Source organism: Haliaeetus albicilla, chromosome 12 (genome assembly GCF_947461875.1).
Source record: "Haliaeetus albicilla chromosome 12, bHalAlb1.1, whole genome shotgun sequence".
Taxonomy (NCBI): Eukaryota; Metazoa; Chordata; class Aves; order Accipitriformes; family Accipitridae; genus Haliaeetus; species Haliaeetus albicilla.
In genome coordinates, this window is record NC_091494.1 from 32750958 (window position 1) to 32777545 (window position 26588).

The window sequence follows — 26588 nt, forward strand, 5'->3', positions numbered from 1 at the left end:
AAGATAAATAACGTTATCTTTGCAGAACCCTACGGCACCCCATGGCAACTCATTATTTTTCAATTAAATTTACTGTTCATTGGCAGTTGCTCTGCTTTAATTTTCTGCCGTTTGTTTACTGAAGAACGAAATGCATAACACAAAGCCCTATAAAAGTCAGACTAAGTTAATTAAATGTGAAACTGGGAAACCCTAACTTTGCCTCCAGAGCAATTTTATCATGAGATCCCCTTAAAAATGTCACTTTTTTGTGGGAATTTATTTAGACATATGCAACCACTATTAATTAAATGTGAGGTCCCTTCACAACTCTCTCCAAAAGACACTTAGCAGTATTTTGTAACCACTGATTGTAGAAACAAGAGTTCACAAGATTCACAAAGCCAGATGAAGAGAATATTTTTCAGTCAGACCAATATTTTTAGACTCCTTACATGTTTCTGAGTTATTTCGTCTGAATGCAGGATACCTAAGTACCAGTTTGGAAGCAATGCACCATATTATTTTCCTTCTATTGTCAAGAAGACCTGATTTTATTCCTTGATAGGACCATGGGTTTGATCGATTGCAAAGCTGTCAAGTGGGTAGGCTTTTATCAGCCATTTTACATACTAACAAAAATACTCTGATTAGGGTCTGCCACCAGCTGCACACTGCACGTCACATGAATCAAGAAATGACTGCACAATAGATGTCAAAAATTAATCAAGACACAAACCTTGGCTGATGACGTTCCTAGACAATGTCAGAAATAATTTTTAAGCAACAGTATTCAATATTTGCATGCCCCTCTCCATCTGAGCTAGACAGCTCAGATAAATCACACCTTACAGGTACCTATTTCTCTGCATGACTGAGAGACCTTGATATCTTCTCAGCTATAGATGTCTACACTGCAAATCATCGTATCTATTGAGGTGAAGTCTGTCCTGACAGTCTCAGAGTGGGGTGTCTAACACAAACCCACCACCCAGACACCTCTGCCAACCGTGGAAACATGCACCTTCATCCAACCCTAAGAGAGGTATGTAAAATAGGTGAGATGAATCACCACTTGGAAGTGCCAATTTCCCACCACTGTTTGTAGAAACAGCCTATACAATCTCCTTAGGTAAGTCACCAAATTTTACATTGAAAGCTGGAGGCAACTTATTCCAATCTAGGAGTAGAATTTGACATGTCAGAAATAGCTTTCCAGTGCTAAAAGATTCCCAGCTTGGAATTTGAAATTCCAGATTTATTTCTAAAACCATCAGTCGTTCTGACAAGGAAAGGAAAAGAGCAATCTTTTCTGAGACACACAAATTAGAAACAACACAAATAATTAACAGAGGACTATGAAGCTGGATAAAAGTCTCCATTTAGGTACCCAAAGCTAGTCTGAACAAAACTGAAGCCAAGGCTTCAATATTTTGTTGGGACAAACTACTTCAAATGGGAGAGGTACTGATTGCACCTATAAAGGTTTGGCCCAGGTTCTTATTGCAGCAATTAGCAACCCAAACTCCAGCTCAGTAGGAAGGAGGTTTGTTCTGGTAGGAGCAATACATAGAGGTCTGGCCAGAACATATCCCGTGCATCGGAGTGTGCGCTTGATCTCTCTGCTACTGATCTCCTGGGAGGCAAAGAGTGGTGCCTGAGACAGCAGCACCTTGAGTCAGGTGCAAGTGAAAGGCAGTGTGACGGTGTTGAGGTGAGCTTTACATCTTGTGCAAGGTGAGAGAAGCACAGTGTCAGCAGCTAATAAGTTTATAACGGGGTTTCTTCCTCAAGCCAAATTCAGCCCAGATTTATAACTCCCCCATACCACTCTGAACTTTCCGACACTCCTCCTGAAACATTTCATTATTGCTCAATTACTGTCATGTTCTCTTAAGGACCTGGAGGGGGGAGAAGGTCTCCATTTGGAGACCAGATGCCATTTCCATAGATACTCACAAAACTGTGCTGCGCAATAAATAATCCATTTGCCCTTCAGAAACAGGCTTTGAGGATATGATAAGTTTAAAAAAAAAAAAGTTAAAACTGTGACATGTTCTATGTGTAATGGAAACTAACCAGAAACGATGTTAAACTGGTGGCGGGGCACCTTTGGCTTGTAGCGGGGCCAGACTGTCTGTCTGACATGGAGGTAGCCAAAGTAGAAATTCTCCACAGCCTCAGCATAGCACTAACTCCAGTCACACTGAAAGACACCAAACACCAGGGCTGTCAAACCACCATCAGGAGACATGCCGAAAACAGGCCTATAGCAACAGTTCGCAGCAGCTTGTTCCAGGCACTTGTGCGGGGCTGACCCCAGAATGGGAATGACGCACCATGCAGGAGGTAGGTTAACGGTGTGAGCACAAACCTGAGCCCGCTCCCCAGGACACACCATCTACGCACAAGCAGGCACTCAGCACCCACCTAAGCTGAGCTCTGAAAATTGAGAAACCAAGTATCTTCCAGATCTAAAAGTGGGTTTGACCTCTTGTTCATAAGGTCCGGGTAGACTGGATTTCAGGCATTACAGCCCGCTCCAGCACAGGATGTCTTAAATTCAGTATCCTTAACCAGAAGGCCTAGGGCTTAAAGCCCACCCTTGAACTAGGTCTCTGTCTTAGGATTTGTGCATCAACTGACAGCTCTCATGCATTCACTGGACAGACACTTCCACAGCACATTATCATCCAAAATGTTCTTTCTGCTTTGATACTTGTAACAAGTCTCTGTTTGTACATATGGAAACCACATTATATATTCCAGATGGAAATTCATACTCTATTTCAGAGAAGGAAACGAGAGCTATTTCATACTAGATGCATAATTTGTTGTGTGAATATGAAATACGTGACTGCCTCACATGTTATGTTGTGAGCTAATCATAAAAAAATATAACGAAAAAGGTCCCATCTGTCTCTAAATCCTATAATCCAACTGTTCTCAGCTAACTCCAGCTCTGCCAGTACCTGGTATACATACAGCAAGGAGAGTTTTTGTGCCAGGGAAATACTGAAAACCAGAAGAGCATGTACAAAGCTGCAGCTAAAGTTTCATCCGAGGCAGTGAGAAAACATCTTGGAGAGAATAGAGACCTTATGACACCTCTTCAGCTGACTGAACTCATTCCCCAACTCTTCAAATTGTTCTTGACCTGCCTTTTTATCTGGGCTACCCTATAATTATCTTCTTAACATAATTTCCCCACAGCTCCCTGAAGAGCCTTAATGGGATCACTGGGAAAGATCCAGCTGCACATTAGAAAGCGTGGGGGCAAAGTGCTGTCCCCGAAAGACGATGGGAATATTGCCACTCACATCAGCAAAGCTGTGATTTCAAAATGGAGCTTGCTGGCTGCAGAAGCAGCTCTGCCGTGCTAAGGCAGTAGATCTGTGGCAAACAGCAGTAGGTGGGTCTGACATGCTCTGCCTCTTCGGTCGTGGTCTCATTTATCTGCAACCAAATTCCTGAGCCTGACCTTACAGTTCTACTGCAGTATCACCAAAGGAACTCCTCCCCCGGCATCTAAGGGACCATTTATGGAGAATTACTTCATAGGAAATAGCAATATTTGTCTGTTCCTTCGTACTTAGCTTTCAGTGTGTTACTGCAACTGCTTCAGCTTGCTCATCTCAAAAAATAAAACGGATATGAAACGGCAGCAGGAGGTGTTACCAAGTTCCCAAGACCTTTAGGACATTTTCATCTAAAGGTGCCAAAAAGAAGCCCCAACTCTCAGCTCACAGCTCACTGCAATTTTTCATGCTTTTAGTCTTCCATATTAACAATTTCAGTTTGTTAAGTGGTTTGGGGTCTGGTTTGGACCTAACAAGGGACATAAATGGGATGGCTACAGGATCCCCTATACTTAACGTCTATCACATGGTGGCCTGGAGTTAGGGGGTGCCAGACCTTTTGACAAACACAGCGGCTTCCACTTCCCTCCATTAACTACATCCCTTCTCCTACCTATGGGCACAATTGCTACCCCTTCGACACCTTCCGCTCCATCCCATCTGAGGTGCTGTGCTACAGCCATAGCAGCATGGCTATGCTCAACCAGTCATGAAGGATTTACATCCCTCTTGGTGCTGGATGGGAACAGTAGCAAGGTGAAGGAGATCTGTCACTCATGAAGGATGCTGGCACTCCACAGCTGTATCACTGGATCTCCATGCCCAAGACCCATGGATTTCAATGCCAGATGGTGCAGCTCACTCTAAAGGGCTCTTTTTTAACCTCAAAGAAACTGTTTTTAAACAAGAGTCTTTTTATTGCTATGCCAGTTTCAAGCCATGCTGAAGTTCTCACACATCTGGGCCTAGGCCATTGCCTTTTAAATTTAACCGGTCCATCAGCAATTGCATTCCAGTTGTGTCTGTCTCTCCCCAGGCCTGCACTCCATTTCCCCTTCAAAATAGGCCTTATTTACCATCACCCCCTTACATCTCTTTTCCTACCTTTCACATGAAGTCTGGCAGAAATGGTGTGGCAGAGGCTCTCTCTGCTGAGGGCTCCTCCTCAGGCTGAGGAAACACACGGAGGGCATTACCAGGGAAGTTGTTAAATATGGCTCTTAGGGGAACATGAGAAGCAGATCTTGTTATTTAGGTGGGTAAAACAAACATGACCAAAAAAAGTAAGAAAAAAGAAATGCCATAACTACCAAGCAATCCCCTGCAGACCTTACCAAATGAACCTGAATGGAAAATTCTCTCTTGACCCCAGGTTTGGAGACTGAGTGCAACAGTCAGGCAGCAAAGACAACGTGATGCCACCAGAAGGTCTGAGGTGAGCTGCTTGCCCCCTGCCATGCTGCAGGCTCCAGGGCTAGAAAGACCTGGAAGAGCCCACCCACCAGAAACCAAATTCTGCATCAAGGGAGAAAACCCTTCCTTCCTGGTCTCAAAGATGAACATATGCAGCCAGAGAACACTGAATTTATATAAATATGGTAAAAATAAAGAGTGATCTGATCTCTTTTCAAGCCCATTGGAGATACCAACAGATTAGGTATGCTTTTCAAGACCTAGGAATTCTGCTGCTTTGTCATACAAACCCTTCCATAAATTTATCAGACTTCATCTTAAAACAATCCCCCAAACTAATCCAAGGGTACCTCGGCCCTTTTAATCACAGCAAGTCACTAGAATTCCTACTGACAGGGATGTCCACAATATTTCTCAGGTTCTTTCCAATTTCCATTCCTCAAAGCTATAGATCCAGATTGTCCCCACCAAACAGCAGGCACTTTCCTCAGCTCTCTCCTTGTCTAGAGAGAGAGGAAAGGCAGCTACCAAAGCAGTGAGACCACTAAAATCCAGATCACCCTCTGGTCATTCCTCTCTCTCTCCACTGTTGAGGGCAATGACACTCTACCTTAGATGCCACAGCTAAGTCCCCAAGTTTAATGGGATGAATCTTTGCCATCCTACAAGTTTAACCCACTTACAGGATTACACAAAAACAGTTGCCTGGATTAAGATAATTTTGGTGGCTTGAATCCATTTAACTAAGCAATGCAGATCACTCTAACCTAACCTCTTCTCCTTGGGGATTTATCACCCCATCACATTTGTCTAACCTGTATGTTACTAGCACAGCACTTACACCATCCCTTTAGAGAGTTCCAAATTAACAGTTACTTCAAGGCTTGATTCAGACCCTACTGCAGTCAATTAAAGACTTAGGTACTCTTCAACAGGTTTTAGATCTGATTCTTTAGGACTTTTTTTAGCTACAAAGCATGTAAACATTTTATTCAAGAGGTTATGCACTAATGAATTAAAAATTACTCTGTAAGTGTCTTGGCCACCCAGACCACATGGACATGTTTCTGACAGGATCTGTCTTCCACCATACCAGTGACTGACACCCATGAATTTTGCCATCTCTGTTGAGAGAAAGGCAAATTAGCAATGACGTTAATTTATACCGCTCAGCTCCCAGAGATCTCTCCAAGCCCATTTGCCTCATGCTTCCTCTGCCTCCTCGCCTGGAAATCTCCCCACATTAGGATGTGTCTGCTTACTGCTGACAGCAAAAATGGTGTAAGAAAATACCCAGAACAATATGTAACATGGAAAAGAAGGGGAAGGGGGCAGTGGTGAAGGTGTAGGACTGGCTTAATGTGTCATATACCTTTGTGAAACTGGTCAACTCTACTCTTTGGTTCTAGTTCAGGTTTTGAGATCCACAAGAGGACAGCTGCTGCCTTCTATGTGTTTTCCAAGTCCCACCCCAACTGCATCAGCGCTTAGCTAGAGCTGCTAGATGCTAACAAAGTGAAAGCAGCAACAGGAGCGTTTGCTCAGGTGGGCTTTAATACTGGCTCTGTCACCTTTTCTCTTGACTTGGTTGTAAATCCCTCCTGGATCCTTTTTAACACAAGAGGCAGGGAGAGGAAAGAATCCCTTGGGTTAAAACAAAGCATCTCATTCAAGAGCAGTTGTTTGCCTTGGGAGGCAAATGCTGACTTTTACAAAGAGCAGACAATGTCCTGGGGATTTGGGGTGACTGCTGCAATGTTTTCTAGCTAGATAGTAAACAGCCAGGTAACCACTGACACCATCTTGACATGGGGTTTGAGGTTCCTCTCCTTTTCCCTCGGGACCATAAGCCATGATCCTACTAGTGAAACAAATGATTTATCATAGCAGGGATGCCTCATTAAGATTTATTGCAAACCCTTGTGATAGCCCAGGAAAACTGCTTCCAGGAGTCATTCAATATACCAGAATTAACAAGACAGCCCCTCAGATGGAACTATGCTATCCAAATCCCTTTACACTGACCTGCAGCCCAGAAACACTACGACAGCCACAGCAGCTGCCCAACATTAACAGATATCTGCAACTTTTAACAAGAATCAGGCACAGAGCCGTTCCAAGCCCCAGCTATAAAACTGATGAACTGAGAGGAATATCGCAAAGAGAAAGAGGAAAAACACAGCATCATACCATAGCTATTTGATTGTGATTTATGTCCCATTCCACCTTGCCTTATCATAGCTAAGCCTTTCAGGAGAAAAACACTACGCACACTGTATAGAAATGGCTTTTGGTCCTGGGTGTACAGCTCTGCTGCCTCATATGACTGCAACGGGGGCTGCTGACAGTCCTGCCACACAAACCCAACACTTGCTCCCACCAAGAAAGTGTGTATGCAACTGTTGGATGCATTGATGGCACCTGCATAGCCACACAGCACTGCCCACACTACTTAAGTTTTGCTACAGCCTTGAAAAGTGTGCAATATAAACCATGGCATCGAATTCCTTGAGACCATTGCTGCCTTGGCTGTGCTGAGGTCTTCATCAGCAGTCATAAGCAGACTTCAACCCACAGACATCTGGGAGAAAGAGAAGGCGATACCTGGCACAGAGCTGACAACCAGATCGTTTTGCCGGTTTTCAGAACCAGACTTTTCACTGTTTAGTTTCAAAGTGACATTTTTGTTTGTTTGTGTAAAAGCCAACCATGTTTTAAAGAAAAATGGTTCAACATACAAGATGGAAATAACTGCAAAACGAAGCAAAATATTGGGGTAAAATGAAACAATTTAGTTGTCCCAATATTATTTTGTTTTCCAGGACAAAGAAAAAAGAAGCAACTTTTCTGTCTAGTGTGATCATTCTTTCTTTAGTTCATGATTTCTGAGCTGGCCAGCCACAGCACGTCTGTATTTCCCACACCTATCCCCTAACATGTTGGAGAGAGGCCGAATGTGTCTACTTATAGCATCAAACTGAAGTGCTCTGAATTGTCCTTGTGACAGGTAACCAGCTCTCTCCATTTAAGGAGTATAGACACAGCCCTCTGCATTACCATTAAAGTAACTTTAAAAAGGTGCAGAGCACAGAGCAGCTACTGCCTTTCAATGGTGAAATAACTGGTTTTGCGGTGAGCTCAGTAACACAAGGGAAAGCTGCCTAGTGTGTGAAAAGATCCAGGACACCATTTTTCACTTTGTTTTTCCCATCAGTGCGTAATGTTATCCAGCTCACACACGGCTGAACTAAAGCATCCCTCCCAGGAAGATATCCAGGTTCAAGGTGAAGCATCTAAGCTAGAATGAATTTCCCCCTTGCCTTGGTCAGCTGCTCCACTGGGTAATTACCATGTTGCTCCACAGTTGTCTTATTTCCAGCCTAACCTCAACATCCATCCACTGGATCTTCTTATATCTGTTACACATCAGAAATCTTCTCCTGGTGCCAGGAACTACCTACCATGATCACATTGCCTCCAAACTTTCTTTTCAGCAAGCCAAACAGACTGAGCTCTTTAAGCCTGCCTCTCTTTCCAGACCTCAGCTCACCCCATTACAGCTGAGGTATCCTCCACCATGTGTCCAAGAAGAGAACAAAAGCCATCATGCCATTTGTAGGGTCATAAACTTTATGCTTTGCCAACGAGCATTACCCACTGAAATTGCCCCAGATGCAAACATCCACCTGGTAGAAATTGGGTGTGTCAGAAGGAAGGAAATCGCAGGCTCTGGAGCTCCCCAAAGGCTTTCATGAGCAGGCAGTTTCAAACATTTCCTGATGTCAATTATCCATCAGCTCACAAATATCTGGCAATCTCCACTCAGTGAATTTCGAAGTCTGTTCTTTGCCACGGTGCTGTGCAATGTCTGTGAGAGTTGTGTGTGCTGTTCGAGATGGTTTCACTCAAAATGGCACCTGTCCATGAGGAAGACGACAATTCTCCGAACAAATGGCTCATTCTTTCAGCACTTGCATGGGAGAGGTCCAAGGAACGGTTTTCATCAACAAAACTCTCTCTGGGTACCATTGACAGCCAGAGCTACCAGTCAAGGCATGCTGAGGTGAAAGTCTAAGGAATGCCATTCCTTCTTGGAGCTGATTCCTCCGCTGTCAAATCACCATCCAAAGAAAACACATTAAAATAAATGCCCTTAAAAATGACAAGCTCCAAAAAAACGCACTCTGTAAACAGAGATGGTCAATCCAAAGCTGTTCAGGAGGCAACCTCCAGCTGCCAGGCTGCCTGTCACAATATTCACCCACAGTTTTTCCCCAGTGAAATATTGCTCACCTTACTGGAGCCAGCGGGCTGCTGCTCATTTGCTCAGGCAGCGCTACAGAAGCATGGAGCAGGCTGCGCCTTGCCGTATTTGTTCAGTCCAGAGAAAGGCAAATCTATCCACTAACTCACACAGTCGCTCTGCAGAAAGCACATCCCAATGTGGAGGGGACTCGTTGTTTCCCCAAGGGCTGTGCTGGTGGTCTCCTGAACCATGCTTTGCTGTCTCAGCAGCAGCTGTAATTATGGAGCCCAAGGAAGCAGATAAACAAGGAGTTGAATAATTTTGTGAGTGAATTTAGGGCTTGTGATAACAAAGACAGAAAAGCACTCCAGCCAGGCAAGGCATGGGGGAACACTGTAGTTTCTCATTCAGTTTGACCAAGGCAACCCAGCAGGAACCTGCTGAATCAGCCCTGATATCGTCCACAGCTGAAGCAGCGACCAGCCATCCTCTGCAGAGCTCCAGCAATTCCCCCAGGACCCCATCCAGCTCTGCTGACACCCCTGCAATCCCCCCAGACAGCAGCACTGATTCTGGCCTTAGCCCTCACTGAGCCACCAAAAAAACCCAGTGCTAAGGGCTACCGCTCAAAATATGGTCATACTCCTGAGACCTGAACCTTACACCTCAGGCTTCCTATATACCATCCCCTCTACCCAAACCATCTCCCTCCTAACCTACAGCAACCTTCCAGCCTAGTCCTGACCTTCGCATGTGCAGACTGCAAACTACAGTGAACCACAGATCAGATACATGACAAGAGCAGCAGGGATAATTAGTGCTTTAAATGGAGAGACAGTCTAGCCGTTAAAAGAAACTGTTAAAGGAAATGGTGGATTTTCCACTACACGGTCTCTTCAGACCAAGAGTGGAAGAGATGTTTTAGCCAGAAATGAGTTAGTGGGCTCAGAGGTTAATGGACAAAACTTTATAGTCTGCTACTCAGCAGGTCAGGCTAGATAAGGCTTTAGATGTTTCCAGCACTCATATGTCTGTATATCTGAACAAATGGATGAGGGAATAATAAAGAGTCTCTTTCAGGCCACTCTACTCGTAAGTTCAATTACGAGGGAGTTGGGGAAAGTTTATAAAACAGTAGCATTTTCTCCTGTGTTTCACATGGAGGGAAGCCAGCACCGATCTCTATATTCAACACTCTGTATCACATTTCAGAGCTTTCTGGATCAGGTTACCAGCACTGACCTTCCAGTCACATTCATGCCACCGCAAAGAACAAAACTGTCCATCAAGCCCATCTTCACTCGGGAGAAACGGCTTGAGCCCAGGCTGTTCTCACATGGCCCAGGCTATCCTTAGAGGTCCCAGCACAACCGAAGGAAACACTGGCAGTGGAGAGGGGTTATATTGGTGTGAGTAAATATCTGCTCCTTGAGCCAACAAAGTCCTCTGGGGGCCACGCTCTGGGCAGGCAGCAGCAGCTTCATCTGCTCTCTTTGCGCTCACTCGATCGCCAGCAGCAGTACAGTTTCTGCAGCAATATCCGAAAGCGCACGATGCTGCAGCTGGTGACTTGCAAAGAACCAACATCTTCCTACCCCATCGTCTGGGTGCTGAGAGCTCCTGTTTCAGCAACATTTCTCCAGTGCCCATGAAGTAATTAGCAATAGCTCTTACCAGTGTCCTCTAATGGAAGATGACCTCATTAATTACATTACACCGAGTCAGCTTAGCATGCTCAGAGATAATAAAAACACTGTTAGCCCTTCTTCCAAAATAAGGGGCAAACTCGCATTTTACACTTACACAAAGCTCCTGCGATAAAAATACGACACCTTGTGTTTAAATATTTTCCATCGTGCCTTCGACTATCTGAATCTCTAAATATTTCCTACAGGAGTCAGTTCACCCACTCCTGAACTGCCTGCACCAGACAAAACACTATGTGGTATTTTAGGGTATCCAGCAGAAACAGCAAAACAGATCTTGTTAAGAGGATGGAACAACCCTACTTAGACTCTAATGAAGCATTGGTATTAATACATACCTGCGTCACCTTAAAAGCATCAAGAGCCCTTAACAGTATTACCATATTTCACAGTATGACCTCTCCTGCCCCCACCCAAGGTCACTGGTACAATACTCGCTCCATGGAGGAACCTCCTCTGATGGCTCATCAACTTCATCTAAATGAAAGTGATTGTTAATATCGACTAATCTACATATTGTTCGCGATGTTAATGCCTTTCACTTACGAATCCCACTGTTTCCCAATGCCTCTGCTGTATAACACAATGCATTTACACCCTAAACATGCGAATTAGCCTGTTTAAGCACTTCACAATATACGCTGTGCTTAACATAGTACATCCACAGGCCTAGGGTTGTCCCCTCTGACCTTAAATATATGAAAGAACATAATTTAGGAGAGTTATCCCTGTGCTTATTAGAGAAAGGTAGAGGGATTGAATCACCTTCCAGAGACATATCTCTTTTTCTTTGCTGATTTTTCAGGGAGCCTACAGTAACTAGGGATGGGAATCATCCCATGGTAACTACTACACGGTAAGAAAGAGGCCGTAACTTCTTTAAGGGAGAAAAAAACAGGGTATATTTGGAAAAAGAAAAAATGTTTCTACTTAGCATTTTGAAGATGTTTTGAAATGTTTAAAGTTTTCCTTCCTAAGTACATTTGTTTCACAAAATCATGAGTATTTAATTTTTAAAGAGGGATTTAAATGGTTTCAAAGCATGCAGCTGAAGCAAAATGAATCAAACTAAATGTTTAGGGTATTCTATTTATTTTGCCGAATAATCTTCCTTTTAGTGTGATCAGAAAGAAATTGGGAAACATTTTTTAGCTTAACAACCAAAAGTAAAAAAAAAATCAATTATTCAGAGTTCTAGTTCTGAGCTCTTCTGAAAAATCTACCTTTTTGATATGCTTGAGATCATTTAAAGATATTAAGAAATATAGCTATGTGCACCAAATTAAAGAGAGCATCGAAATACGAGATGCAAAATAAAGGCTTTAAAACAAATCTCCATAAAAATCAGTGAAAACATTCGACAATCATTTATATTTCCAATAAAACAGGTGATTTTTCAATTAAAATGGAGATACAATCTTTCTTAAAAGTAATGAAAATGCAAATAGTCAGTACTAGATAAATTGGGCTGGGAAACCACATATATACAGAAAATAGGTCACGTTGCACTGAGTGAAAGAGGAAGGGAAAAGTGGAAAATTAAAGGCAAAAGGCAAATTGAACTCAAGTCCTTATTTCTCAACAGCGTCTTGTTAAAAACCCCACCCTTTAAGTTTTCTCTCCAAACACTGAATCAACAAGGAAAAGGGCACTAGGATCTGACCTCCCTTTAATAATACATTGGCAGCTTTTCCTCTGGGGGGAAAAACATTTTGTAAGAGGAAAGATAAATAATCCCAACTAGATTAATAAATAAATTTGTTAACAGAGAGAGCTGAAGAAGGAAGTACCACAAAACAGGACAGACCCTCTGTTTTTATTTTAGCACCTTTTCTTCTTTTTTTTCCTTTGTTTTTTTGGTTTTTTTCGTTGTTTGTTTTTGTTTTTTTTTTTAAAGAAATGCGTAAAATAATATTTAGAATACCACGGGGTGTTAGGGAAAACAGAGCCTACCCTGAGCTGCCAGGAGGAGCTCAGCCCTGCTGCGCAGCTGAAGAACGAAGCACTGGAGAGGCAGGGACGCGGTGGGGAGAAAACCCACTCTCGTCCTTTCATTCTTGTTTTCACTCCTGTCTCAGAAGTCAGCAGTTTATTTAATTAACCAAGTGGTGTCTGCCAGGACTGCGAGGCTGATCCTGCTCTCGGTTATCCCACAGAAGAGTTTCAATGACATTTCCATGGTGTTGAAATCATGGTGCATTAGTCCAAGTCCCAGGTTTCTGGCAGGGATGGGACCAAGTTAAAGTATATCATCAACATTTCAGGTAACCTGGACTGGAGGAGCAAAAATATTAGGGAGGGAAAAGTACAGGTCAAAAATGGGCAGCGCTGTCGGGTGTGTTAGATATCGCTAACACAGGGATCAATCCTTAGAGTAGAACATGCCAGAGCCTGCAGCCACACAGTTTCTCCATGTGAACAGGGCACATTAGTGCTCTGTACCCTGCAAGATCAATCCAGCAACAGTCTGAAGGAAGCAACAGTCAAACTTCCCCTGAGTGTCTACAACATTAAAAATTCCCACTACACATGAGGAGCTGGATTGTCCTTCAGCAGCAGATTCACTCCTCAGAGAGGGCTTTTGCCCCCAGCAAAGTCCATCTTGAAGTATGCCAGAAGCAAGAGGAGAAACAAACCCTCCCAGTTCAAGGAAAAAGATTTAGCCCCTGACATGAAACAGTTATTCTCTCTGATCAGGCACAAAACTCCAAGGGACAAAGTTACACCCTGGCCCCAGAAGAGCTGATCTTGCCCTGAGCTGGAGGCTGCATCGCCCTTGCCTTGACATCCCCTTTTCCCTAATTTCCTCATTCATTTTGTACCCTGGCTCATCTCGTGCTTTAAAAACAAAAAATCCCCAAACAACCAAAATGCAGAAGTGAATTCTTCCTAAAATCCTTTTCATGATTACTGTGTAAATAATAATCCAGTAAAATGGGTGATACAAATCTCCTTTAATGACTCATTCACCAGATTTCTGCCCTTGCCTTTCAGACCTCAGCATCAGTAGTGTAGTGTTTCGTCTTCTATCCATCAATTGATACTTAAATAATGCATAAAACTGTCTTATTAAATGCATGTTGAATATTTATTTAGAAGCTCATCACAAGTTGAAAGATAACCTTCATTTTCAATTCCCTTTGGGATAATCAGCTAATTGGGTATCAGCAGAAGCTCAGCCTCTTCAGTCTGCTGCTAGTCAGCGTTAGAGCCCCTTCTAACAATGCCTTCAACACACACTGAGAGGCTCAGGCCCTCGTGCTGCTTTGTCCAACCCAAGTTAATCCACCCGGAGGACACAAACGGAAAGATAACAAAAGTGGTCACAGTCACCCACTTCTCCTTCAGTCTCATTTGTGCTTTTGGATTTGGGCCAGACACAGGCAGGAAAGAGGCAACCACTTCCTTGAGATAACTGCTTGAACTAAGTCCTGGCAGCTGTGGCTTTCACATAAACTCAAGAGTTATATGGGACCTCCTGGCAGCAGTGCAGCAAGATCTCAGGCTTGTTTGTTCCTAACATACTTTGCATTAAAGCATCTTGTGATAAATTCAGTTCTTAGCATTAATTACAGGGTCTGTGATACAGCCTGGACCGTATCTGACTCTGACCGGTAGAGCTGTTTCCTGCTCATCACAATCAGGTAGTTGTTAATGAAGTCAGTTAAGTAATCATGCTGCAAAGGCAGAAACCAACTCTATTTTGTGTTGAAGAATCCTCTCTTCTCTGCTAAGAGCACATTGGCTCAGTCGTGGAGGGCTGCTCCAGACCCCTAGCACGTAACAGCTCAACATTGGAAGGTTGTTGGTAAATAGTCATTTATTCTGTGCTGCTGACTATTTTCTTTTATTTTCTTTGTAAAGAACATGACTGTATCAATATTCATTCATTCCTTCATAGGGAGTGGGAGGTGTATTATGTCAACCTGGTAAAAAAATACAAAGGACTGGCCAAATGAGGGGCCAGCCCAGACACACCTCATTTCTGAGAGCACTACATTAAAAGCCCACTGACAGCACAGGAGCCACCAAACCCTTTCACAGATGGGCAGTTGCCAGTGTCTGACGTGTTCTGCAGTACAAGACCTGACAAATCAGCACATGGAATAAATTTACCCGTGCCCAGAGCTCGTCAGGTCTTTGGCAGCTGCTGCAAATAGCTGCACAGGGAGCAAACAGAAGCACTTGTGTGTAATGCTGTCTTCCAGGCTTGTCAAATTCACTTTAAGAGGAAATTCAGTCAAACATCGCTTGTACGGCAACCGCCTACTAATTTTCATACACTTGATTATTGCAAGCTAATGTCGTTTCCCTCCTTCTCCCATCGCTGCTCACTGAGGAGTGCTCCACCAGCACACAGCAAGGCATCCCGTGGGATACAGGAATCATGCTGCTTAGCATGAACCACTTCTACCTTTGCGCTCAGGAAATGTTTTCAATCACTTTCCTTTTCTCCCCAAACACCTGCATCAGTTCCAGCTGGATACTTCTTACCTGGGATCAGCAAGGAAACATAGAAAGAGCTCCAGAACCTCCTAATAAACCTAGCCTCAGATTTTCACCAGCTATGGCTTTTCTCCTGCATAGAAAGCAATAGCGCGCATGAAAATCCCAGTGCGTGTTCCCCACTTACCAAGTTGTAAAGCACAGCATGGATTTTCTAAGAATCTAAAGTAAAGTGACATACTGGTTTGTGATTTAAAACTATTTGACAACCAGGTCCTGTAAGAAAGATCTAATCTGTGGCATTTTTGTCCAAATTAAGTCTAATAATGCCAAATGAGAGGCTTTATGCACCTCTGGAATGAAACCTGAGCAGCATGCAGAGAGCAGCCGAGGACTCAGCCTGCCCCGAAATCGAACCTTGCAGCACGAAACATCGAGGAGAAAATCAACACACAAGGTAACTGACCACAGACACAGCCTGGAAGTAAAAAGGAGATATGAAACAGAGAAAAATAGGCACTTTCAGGGCTAATATCTGCTTGCTTTAGGCAGGTACCTTAGGAGGTGAGGAACCACATGGAGGGCTGGTATCTGTCCGCAGGGAGCTGGGGCCCATTGATTCACTTGGTGGCATCTACATTTAGGCAGAAGAGTATGCCCCTGGTGAATGAGAAAAGATCCTTTCAGGCCTCATCAGGTAACTCTTACTCCGCTCTCCATATTTCATTTCACAGCAGGATTCCCCCATCCCAAATTAAAAGGCAGTTTCTTTTGCCAATCCACATGTGCCTGGCAGAGACGGGGCTGCCCAGTGATGAGGTGAAGGGTCCGTACTTGTCCGGCCGCTGGGACCCAAACCAGAGTGATTCAGATGAAGGGAGAGGAGCTGCCTCTCTCCACACAGCAGCTCTTCCCTCCTCCTAGCCACACAGGCATCCAAGCAAGATGAATAAACCTTGCCACAAAGCCAAAGGTCCCTTCTTGCCTCTCTGCATGGATGAATAAAGGCTCTCACTGGAACCTTAAATATTTTCACTATCAATCATCTATATATTAACATCCGATGCGTGTGGGTGACAGACCAACTATGTTTTTTCTGAGAAAACCGACACTATGTCTGGCTGTCTCCCATGAAAAAGTGATAAAGAAATGCAAGCATCTCCAAGGTGCATCCAATACCAAAGTCAGGCTCCTCCGTTGTCTTAATCAGGTCTCTCCGCCACATCCACTGCCAGGAAAGCACAGGTTCTCTGGGCTTGTTGGGACTCAGACTGGAAATGCTGCACACAAAGAAGTCCTTAGTTTCCAGATGTTTTGAATTTTCTGTATATTTGAAAAAAAAAAAAAAATTACTCTCTAATACTGAGAATAGTTAGTGATATTGGATTTGGAGCATGTGGGGTGGGGACTAGCCAAACTAAAATGAGCGGTGAATCTTTCGCTGGTGCTTTACACGTGCAGAGAGAGAACAAAAAAATGTGGCAATTGTTAGAGGAATTAAATATCCCACAAAATAACTAACTGTGCAGGAAACTGGCTTTAGTTTTCATTCCCCCCTTCTTTTCTGTTGTTCCGTTTTTTTTCAAGTCTTCCCCATCTTCCCTTCCTTCTTAGAAAAAGGAGGTAAATGAGAAACGAAAAAACTCACCCTTCCCCATACTTCAACTTTTTACAAACTGTTCTGTCGATCCATAATGAACCTTTTCTCCAGGTAGGCCCCAGGTAGCCTTTGACATGTTTTAAAAACTCGATGCCTACAGTAAGGTTCCTAGTTCCATACTTCCAGCACCAAAAGCGTGAGCTGGTTTTAAATAATGCTGTGCATGCAGCAACTCCCAATAAATTTCACATCCCTGCAAAAGTCCTGTTGTCGGGAACTGTTTTCATCCTTTCATTTGCAGGTTGCCTTCATTACTTCCTTCCCTTGGGTCACAAAAAGGCTGCTAGTGACATCTTCCATTTACCAGGTGCAGTGGTATAACTCAGAGTAACTCCACTAAACTTAATGTGCTTAAGGTAGATACTCTGGATTTGCGTTGCTGCAAATGAGATCAGAATTTGTCCCAGCCACAGGAGCCAAAAGGAGGTCAAATGCTTTACATACATTACCTCCTCTTCGGCATGCTAATGATGTGCAATTTTCAAATGCTTTTCCCCAGACACTGCAGTTCCAGGAACAGCACTAAAAGCACTAAAATGATACAAGGCAGACTTCACCAATGGAGCAGGCATGCGACCAACAAAGCTACCAGCCTGACTGCAGCAAACTTTATTTTTGTGAGTTGAGAGAGGAAAAGATTTGCCAGTATCCAAAAGATATCAACAAACCCAACCTTGCTGATGCTGCTGTCATAGAATCATAGAATGGTTTGGGTTGGAAGGGTCCTTTAAAGATCATCTAGTCCAACCCCGCTGCAATGAGCAGGGACATCTTCAACTGGATCAGATTGCTCAGAGCCCCATCCAACCTGACTTTGAATGTTTCCAAGGATGGGGTATCCACCACCTGTCTGGGCTATCCCACATACTGACCACTGTAATGCCTTTCCCTGCTCCCAGAAAAATCAGTGCCAACCACTCCAGCAGTCAGAAGCCACGTCGGCCATGAGCACCTTTTCTCCACCAGCCAAGAAGCCGAGCGTGGTGAGAGGCCTGCGATGGCACACACACACCAGTGGGACACACTCCTGGGGCACAGTGATCCCAAGGTACTGGAACATGGCCTGTTCAGCAGCCTTAAATCACAAGTCCTGCTCTGGCTTCCACTTTGCTTAAAGTGGACAAATACCTTGCCTGATTTTCAGTTCAGCCATGTCCTGCCATCTGTTCATGCTTTTCCTGAGGTTACCTGTGCAGCTCGAGCATTTGAATGTGGGCTGAAGCACATGTGGTTTTAAGCTGGATGTTAATTAGAAACATTTAGTGTGTCAAACCCATGATTAATGCATAGAGTTTCAAATGAAAAGAACCAGAGTCCCACAAATCCGCTCTCCTTCCCTGATGCAAGACTTTGGGGGGGGAAGAGCTTTTTTAAAGCAAAACAAGGTCAGAGGCTTGGCCAGTGTAAAGCAGCCTATTTATATTGGAGGCAAGGAAGGCTATTTGCTCCATCTTAAAATCTGGCCTGAAAACTGTAGACTCCATTAAAAATAATATGAAAAATGTCACAATACTACTCTGCTTTGCTTTCTTATTAACAAACATAGCTGCAAGGCATGATTAAGGGTGCTCATCTTTCCCATTGTAATTATAAGGTATTATTTGTAATACCATTTTAAACTTGCCTCTCAGTAATCCACTGAAGTAAATGTGATTTCAATTCACTTCATTACTATGTTTTTAGTGTCAGAATAATACAGAACTGCTTTGTTTTGACCAGTGGAACAGACCCAGTTTTCATGGGGCAAAAAGGATTGCAATGACTGCAAAAAATAGAGTGAGAAACAATGAAGTATTTCGGGATTCATCAGATCCAATATTAATTCCATGGTTTGCTTTTTTTAAAAAAAGCACAGACCGTTTAGCAGATGAAAGCTGCCTCTCACCTCTGCTGTTCTGAACTTCCAGGACTTCACCAAAATGTGCAAGAAGTTTCTTCAGGTCAATTTTGGGACAGCTTTGCTTTGGCAGTGAATTGCAGAGCTCCAGATCTCAGAGGTCCAAACCAAATATGTTTTGAATTTTGCCATATATCTGGCTTATTACATTCCTGATAAAGAGTCCCAAGATACTACTGTCAGTGAACTATGGAGTGTTTCTCAGGAGCAGCATAAACATCCGATAGCACATCCTTTACCGAGGCTATTCACCTCTTACCATTGAATGCTTGACAATATTCTGATAGGGTATCTGAAAAAAATAGTGGGTGACCATGAAATGAAAGGCAATCGTATCTACATTTACACAAGGCAGCAACTTAAATTCTGGCCTATTCTAATCATAAATTTTCCTAATATTCTTTAAAACTTGTTATTTTGATGTAATTGCCTATGAATATTTGCAATACACTATCAAGTTTTAAAGCTGCTGAATGCTTCTCACCCTCACTTGTTTACACAACTTTGCCAAACTAATGATTTGAGATGAGATTTTACAGGTGAACAATCTGCCTCCAGCAATATTTTCTCTTTAATTTATATCTAAAATGACCTGCCCCTTGCTGGGATGGGGATGGAAGCAAAAATAACATTCTTCAGCTAAGTTAAATAGTTCAAGCAACCCTTCCCTTAAAAGTTCCTCACTGCCTTTCCCACTTTGGAGCAGGCATTTTATTGGGGATGTCCCTGTGGTTGTCCTTCAGAAAACGTGGGCAATTTACAAGCTTTTGTAAAGTCAGAGTTTGCACAAGCTCAGAAAAACCTACATCTGCAGAAACCTCAACCCGTCCGGGGCACGTTCCAGCCTGGAGCACAGGAACGGACTTGGCCTCTCCCCAGCTCCAGCGACTGCTGCAGACCACAACAGGTTGGGGGGCTGGAGGAGGGTGGACAGGGTGTCCTGTTACAAATCATTCCATCTTAACTCACTGTCCCTCACCAGAGCATAAAAAAAAAAAATCTTTGTATCCTGCTACCACAGGGCTGCTGAGCAGGAAGTGTTAGAAAGGTTTTTGTGAAGAGGTCCTACTCTGAATGGCACCAAGATCAGGTAAGAGCAAAGTCAATGCTGCACATCACCATTCGGACACATGGAGAAGAGGTGTTTAGTCCTTATAAATAAACCCATATCAAACTAATCCTCCTTGCTGATGCTAATGAGAAAGCCCAGAACATGATCTCTGTTGAACTGGAATGAGGACCCACAGCGCGGAACTTCCAGACTCAGCAGACAGAAGCACCCAGGCGCAGCATGCCCAGGCATGGGTCTGAAAAAGTGATTTGTGATGTCCCCATTTTGAGTGATCCACCTGAATCATTCGGAGGGGGGGATCAATAGCTTCAAGCCAGTCAAGGCCAGGCACTTCCCAAAAGTCAGCCCCACTGACTGTATCAGGAGTTTGGCACTAAAAAAGTCAGAGCACCTGGCTCAGAAACATACAGTTCAGCATAGCCAAAAAGAACAGACTGACCCATTAAATCTTCTACAAACAGCACTGCAAGAGCCTTTATATTCTCTGAACCTTCGGCAACCTTGAGCAAGCATTCAATTCAGGCTGGTTTCTAGAAGCTGGCAAAATTGTGGGGCCTCTTTTCTGCTTTAAGCTGGCTTGTTTCCTCCAACTGTGCACACACTTTAAAGGACGACTTATGGTACCTGAGACTATGGTCACTAAAAATAAAGCAGGCAACAGGAGCCAGTGGACTGCAAACACAAGCTGTTTCTAGGTTGCAAGTGAAGGTACCGAAGCATTTTTCCTTTCTTCCTCTGCCTGCCTTCTGCTTTTTCCTTCCCCAAGTCCCTCTTTTCTTAACCTGAATCCCTTAATCTCAGTGCTGATAATTGTAATCACTCTAATATGTAGCCATCCGAGCAGCTCAGAAATGTCCATCTTGGGCCAGTCCCTCTCATGGAGGAAGAATAAATACGAAAAGCACATGGACTCCTCCAGAATTTTAATTTGAAACAAATACGGAGTCAAGTGAGGATTAATTACTTTTCCACTGAAGGCTGGCTTTTGTTGGGGGTTTCTGACTCCACATTGCTCTTTAATCAAGGGAGGAAAATGATGATGGGGGGCGGCAGCTGGAAGAGCTGATGGAGACGGGCTGGATTTTCTCCAGACTCTACCGTTCTGACCCACGACCAGAGCTGTGGTTAACATATCAGAAAGATGATTCCCTCCTTCGGCCTCTGTTTTTTGGCAAAATATCCAAGGATCGTAGGGGGTCAGCACAGAAATACACTGCACGGCAAGTGCCTCTTCCAGGGAGAAATGGCATACGAAGAGGCAGGCTGACTGTGCTGCAGGGCAAAAGGTGACCGTGAGAGCAGTGGCTGTGGTGTGTGAACTTCTTCCCCAGGGCAACAGGGCAAAAGAAACCTATTTTACAAGCAGCAGAGTGATGATGGGCCTTGGGGAGAGCTGATGAGCTCATTCATGCTTGCAGTCCGTCAAAATTTGAAGTCTTTGAGGGGGAAGTCAGGATGGGAATCAGAAACCAGTGATTGCAATCTGAATTTGTACTACTCTACACCTCAGGTATACAGGACGTTGGCTTTCCAGTCATGTACCCAATTAGAGATTATAATTTTTAATTAACTTCCTTAGCAGTTCTTGAAGGACCACAAATTTCTCTAAAAAGACAACCCGCTTATTATACAGGCCAGGATGCTTTCAACATTGCAAATGTTGAAGGCTGACTCCCTCTGCCTATCTACACAGTGGTGGCTCTTAGTCCACCAAATGCAGAACAGGTGAGAGAGGTTTGACTAGAAATGTCAGACCCACAAGTGAATCTGGTCCACGATATAGCTGACTTTCTTTCAGGTGAGTATACCAAGGCAGAAAAACAGGCATCAATGATACCTTATAGTAGCCAAGACCAGGAGCGGGTTGCCATACATCAGAGCAACCTTGCCTCTCCTGGCAGGTGCTTCTGCACATCTACTGCCAACAGCAGTGGGGGCATCTAGCCCTGAGCTACAGCACGCATAAAAGCAAGAAGCAGGCCTGAGTACAAACAAATGCGCTAATCCGAAAATCCAAAGCATAAGGAAATCTCTAGCCTAGGATGAGAATAAGGTGACCCACTCCACGTACAAGGTGACCTGCTTTTTCCCCATTTCTGATGGTTCTGATCCTCCGAGTCCCCATGCAGCCTCACTGTGAAATCCATTTGAAACATCAGAGAGAGCCTGTGCATCAAACTATAATAAATTCTTCTACCCACCCAGCCTCCTTATAGGCCAACAAAAGGCTCCCCCCTTTCTCTGCTATACCCATTTCACTGCCCTTTGGCTCAGCAGCTCAAGTACTTCATGGAAATCAAGCATGTGTTTGATTCCCTTGAAAATCCAAATTGAGATGCTTGGGTTTATTTTATTCTGTTTTCTTAAACCCAAATAGAAAAATAGGTTTATACACATAAATAAAAAAATAATAACCTGCCATTTAAATCCTGTTCAGGCAATTAGCTCAGTGCCTAGCTCTGTGCTAATGCAAACGCCTTTCTTTGTTTGTTCCTATTTATACTGCTCTTTAAAGTTCATTAAAATCACTGCTGCTATCTCACACAGAACAACTGTTCAAAACATCAGTGTCATGCAGTCGGGAAATTTATGCTTTGAAGTTCCCTCCTTTATTCATTTTTATCAGGCTATTTTCTCCTTTTCTTTTTTTCTTTCTTTTTCTATTTTTTTTTTTCTTAATGACTAAACCAGTTTTATGCTCTTCACAGTTATTCCAAAATCTGTTCCTCCTGACACGGAGCTGATACATCATTCCTCGCTCATAACCCTTTTTCTCATTTTCAGCATTTCTCTCCTCGCTTGCTTTGGCTCTCTGCTAAGTCCATCACAGCTTTGTTTTTATATCCTCGTCGCTGTATTTTATAGCCCAGTAAAACCTAGAAAGCTGCTTCAGAAAACACACATGCCAGCCCTTTGATGTTTGTGTTTGTGTGGCAGCTTGCTGGAACGTGTCAGCATTTGCACAGAGACAAAGCCCCGGGAACCCACCGGCTGCTGGAGTCAGCCCTGCCAGACGCAGGGCTGCAGGCAGTGGGCAGCGGAGCAAAGGCAGGGACAATAAAAGGGGAACAGGTGAATGCTTTCCTCTCCAACCCCAATCGAGAGAAATTGCCTTTTTGCCCCAGTCCCCCACACCACAATGAACTGCTGTGGCTCTTCCAGTATTAAAAGCTCCATGGGACAGAAGAGGCGTCTCACCCAGGGGATCAGCCCTGGGGCCAGGACTGTGAAAATGCTTCTTGCCTTTGCTTTGAGCTCGCTGCTTCCCCACAGACTGCCAAAAAGAGAAAGGCAACATCTATAGATAGGGACCATTGCTCAGCGATGAAGGGCAGCCAGTGCAGGTCCTTGGCAATGACAGAGTCAGGGCCAGGAGCAGGTGGAGGATGCTTGTAAAAATAATGGGGATTTGGCTGTGAGCTGGCTGGAGAAGGAAGAGAGGCCACCTTCGCTTTTCTGTATCCTAAGAATTGTGTTTGACAGCTTTGCACCAAAACACCTTTCTTGTCCAGGAGGCAATGTCCTGTCCCCCTCCACCACATCTGCAGGGAGCCATGGGACAGTATCTCCAAAGGCACCTACAGATTGTCTCCACTGTGGCCAAAGACAACACATTCAGCTACCATAAATCCATCTTAGCAGACACTAGGGGAACCCAGCTCGATTACAAACCTTGCCTCAGCTTGGAGCAGGGTCACCCTGTGCCAGACCTGGGACAGAGAGGTGCTGCCCCAAATGCTTTTGTGTCTAAGCAGACAACTCAGAGGGTGCAAGCAGGACAGGACTGCAGAGGAATGCCTGATCTACGGTCCGAAAATAGACTAGTTTTAATGAACATTAAAATGAGAATTATTTTGACACTGGTGCTGTATCTGCCAGGTGACACCCCTGCTCCTGGGTACCTGCACAAAGCCCAGCTTGCAGAGGATTGGGAGGAGAAATGTGGATTGATCATGGATGTGTCCATCAATATAGTCCAGATCACTGACTATCACCTGTTTTAACCAGCAGCCTGCTCTCTTCTGCTGGTCTTCGACAGATTTTGGATTAGACATGGAGGCTTACAAAGACCAGATTACCTGTATTAATTATTCAGAACAGATTTGTAGATAATTTTAGTTGTATATGCTCAAACTTTGTTTTGAATAAAACAGTTTAAAAATACTGTTCAAGCCAAATACAGGTTATATCACTGTGTAATTTTGCAGCCATGCCCTTTAGAAAGTGATATTTCCCTCCTACCCAGAATAACTAGAGAAACTTATATACTGAGAATGAGCAGAAGACCTCTGTCAGGAGCCAGAATTGTTTTTCAGCCTGCAGTAATTAACGAGTGCTGTAGACCATCACTTAATATGATACAAAGAGCACTGCCAAATCTCAGGATTATATCTGGAGCTTTACTCTCAAGTCCCCTGTGTCTGGAAACATGTGATTTTAAGAAAATCTCAGCTTTAATTTTTTTTAAATGCTCTTCTGAATTTTACGGCTGCAGAGGAAAGCTCAAAAACATGAATAGTAAAGGCTATCAAAAGCAGAACAAAGAGTTCAGTATTAATGGATTTATTTTTTTTAACTTTTTCTTCTAAGCTGTCTCTTGAGTTGAGGGCCTGATTCATGGTATTTTGGCCACCAGCAGTTGGTGGTGCTCGATATGTCATAGTAAATAACGAACGCCATGAGCCATCCCTTAGTAGTTTTAAAAACAGTTCTGGCTCCCAGACACGAAGAGTCAGTCAACGGCTGGGACATGTTATCACCAACGTGTTAGCACCTTGCACAGAGGAGACACCACCCCATTTCTTCCAGGACTCTTGAAAGAGGAAGACTTTTTTTTCTCCACTAAAACATGAGTAATGCTAGCTGTGAGGTTACCTCATTTGGCTTAGCCAGAGTTAAACGGTTCCTAGTTCCTGGTTTCAGTCCACAGCTCTTTCAGCTCATCCACCACATATCAAATGAGAATTTGAAGGGCAAACTTCCCTTTCTGGCGAGCCAAGGAAACCCTGCCCAGTGCCTGCACGGGCAGACACATAACAGTGATGCCACGCTCAGCTCTCCCCATGGATTGCCATCGTCTTACTCTTCTGATGACAGCTCAGGAGCAGTAGAGAAATCTAATTTCTCAGCATCAGATTTACGGCTGAAGTGGGCCTATCTGACAAGGGAAGGCATTGTGCTTATTCAAGCTGATCAAGAACCTGAGAGCAATTTCTATGGAAAAAAGGTCTGCTTTAATAGACAGATATTGAAAGCGAACTCACAAATTGCTTAGGGCTTCAGATGAACAAAATACAAGAAGGATTCGATTTTCAGCTGCTTCCCTTTTCTTCTTTCCCCAAACCTACACCGGTCTCAACAGGGATGTGGTGCCTCAACAGCCCCTAAGCACCCATGAGACTCTGCCCAGACCTCTGTGCCCCTCATTTTCACACAACAAGGAAAGCTGACAACAACCATCCACAGTTTGATCTAGCTTGCACACTCTCCAGGGAACAAGTGTCTCCAACACGATGTCCAATACAAACTCGAAGACATCTATTCCACCACTACTATAACACACCACCATAGCAAGAAGGCAGCAGGTAGTGAACCACATCTCCAGGAGCCCATGTGGGCCAGCGCAGTTGGTAGCACCCATCTTACCAGCATTGGAGGCCAAGGACATTCAGAAAACCCTACAGCAAGTGGTGGGTTAAGCTCAGAGCTTGCCCTCAGTAAAACACAGCAAGGGTTAACATCAGAGTGCAATAAATGCACTATCAATTTAGTCCAGTTTTTACAAGGCTAATTCGTCTGCCTTTTTGAGATATTCTCCACCAGGGTCTTGAGCAGGACCCTGAAGTAGGGGGTGCATGGAGACCAAGTGTGTGAGCAGCGTTTTATGGGGCGAAGTGAAGGGCCATGAGTAGGCACTGCCCCCCTCATAACCCTGGAGAAAAATTCTGAGTTGAAATGCCTAAAGCAGGCTTGACCTGCAATGGGATGGAAAGGTTTCTGCTCTGGTTATTGTCATCCTGGGTTTGGGTCCTAAATGTTTACCTCTCTGGTTAGAAGCCCAAGGTTCAGACTCCCTGACGGTGCAGGTGCTGATGGACGTACAGAGCATTTCCAGACAGCGCTGGAATCCCGGCCACAGTGCAACCCTCCTCTGATTTACTGAGCTGTGCAACAGTCAGGGACAGATCCCATCCCTCCCTCTGCTTGCAGCGTTACCGCTTGCTAGTCTCCGATAATGCTGTGTCTCGCCCAGAGGTGCTGCCTCCAAACATACAGACAAAACCCAAATTGATAGCACTGCCATCAGAGGTCTCCAGCTGCAAAAGCTGATCCCAATTCCCTGCCTCCTCCTACACTCCACTCGCCAGTGCAGGGTGAGGTCTCTTCTGTGCTAACTCCACACCAATCCTGGCAGTTGCCTGGCAGTGCTCACCAACTGCAATGCAAGGTGTCCCTTGGTGGACATTCACACACTCTCTCACGTCCTTCAAACTCTTCTGAAGGACTCCCTCAGCAGCATTGCTCTCATACTAGCCCATACTCCAGGACATGGAGGGTTGCAGCCAGTAGCAACACTCTACAAACCAGGATTTTGAGGCTGCCCCATCACACAAGTTAGATCCAGGCAGGCCACCACCTCAGGAGCCTTTGGTAAGGAGCCTGCATGTGAGCTGTGCAATGGAAAATGAGTAACCGGAGCTAACACTGCAGTAATACCTCTGAGAATAATCACACACACTGAGCTCCTACCATGTTGTTTATAAAGCCAAAGCAGGCAGCAATCCAGATGGAGCCACACGGGAACAGCGC

General features: G+C 44.2%; 1 long non-coding RNA gene across 3 annotated transcripts in view; it reads right to left on the reverse strand.

Annotated features, from left to right (window-relative positions):
* LOC138688134 (uncharacterized) overlaps positions 1-26588 on the reverse strand; it is a 97084-nt gene that overhangs the window by 49466 nt on the left and 21030 nt on the right. For all 3 annotated transcript variants that reach the window (XR_011327184.1, XR_011327182.1, XR_011327183.1), the window contains exons 3-4: positions 15706-15809; positions 15198-15282 (exon numbers count right to left, since the gene is read on the reverse strand). This is a non-coding gene — a long non-coding RNA (uncharacterized lncRNA). The remainder of the gene's footprint in view (positions 1-15197; positions 15283-15705; positions 15810-26588) is intronic.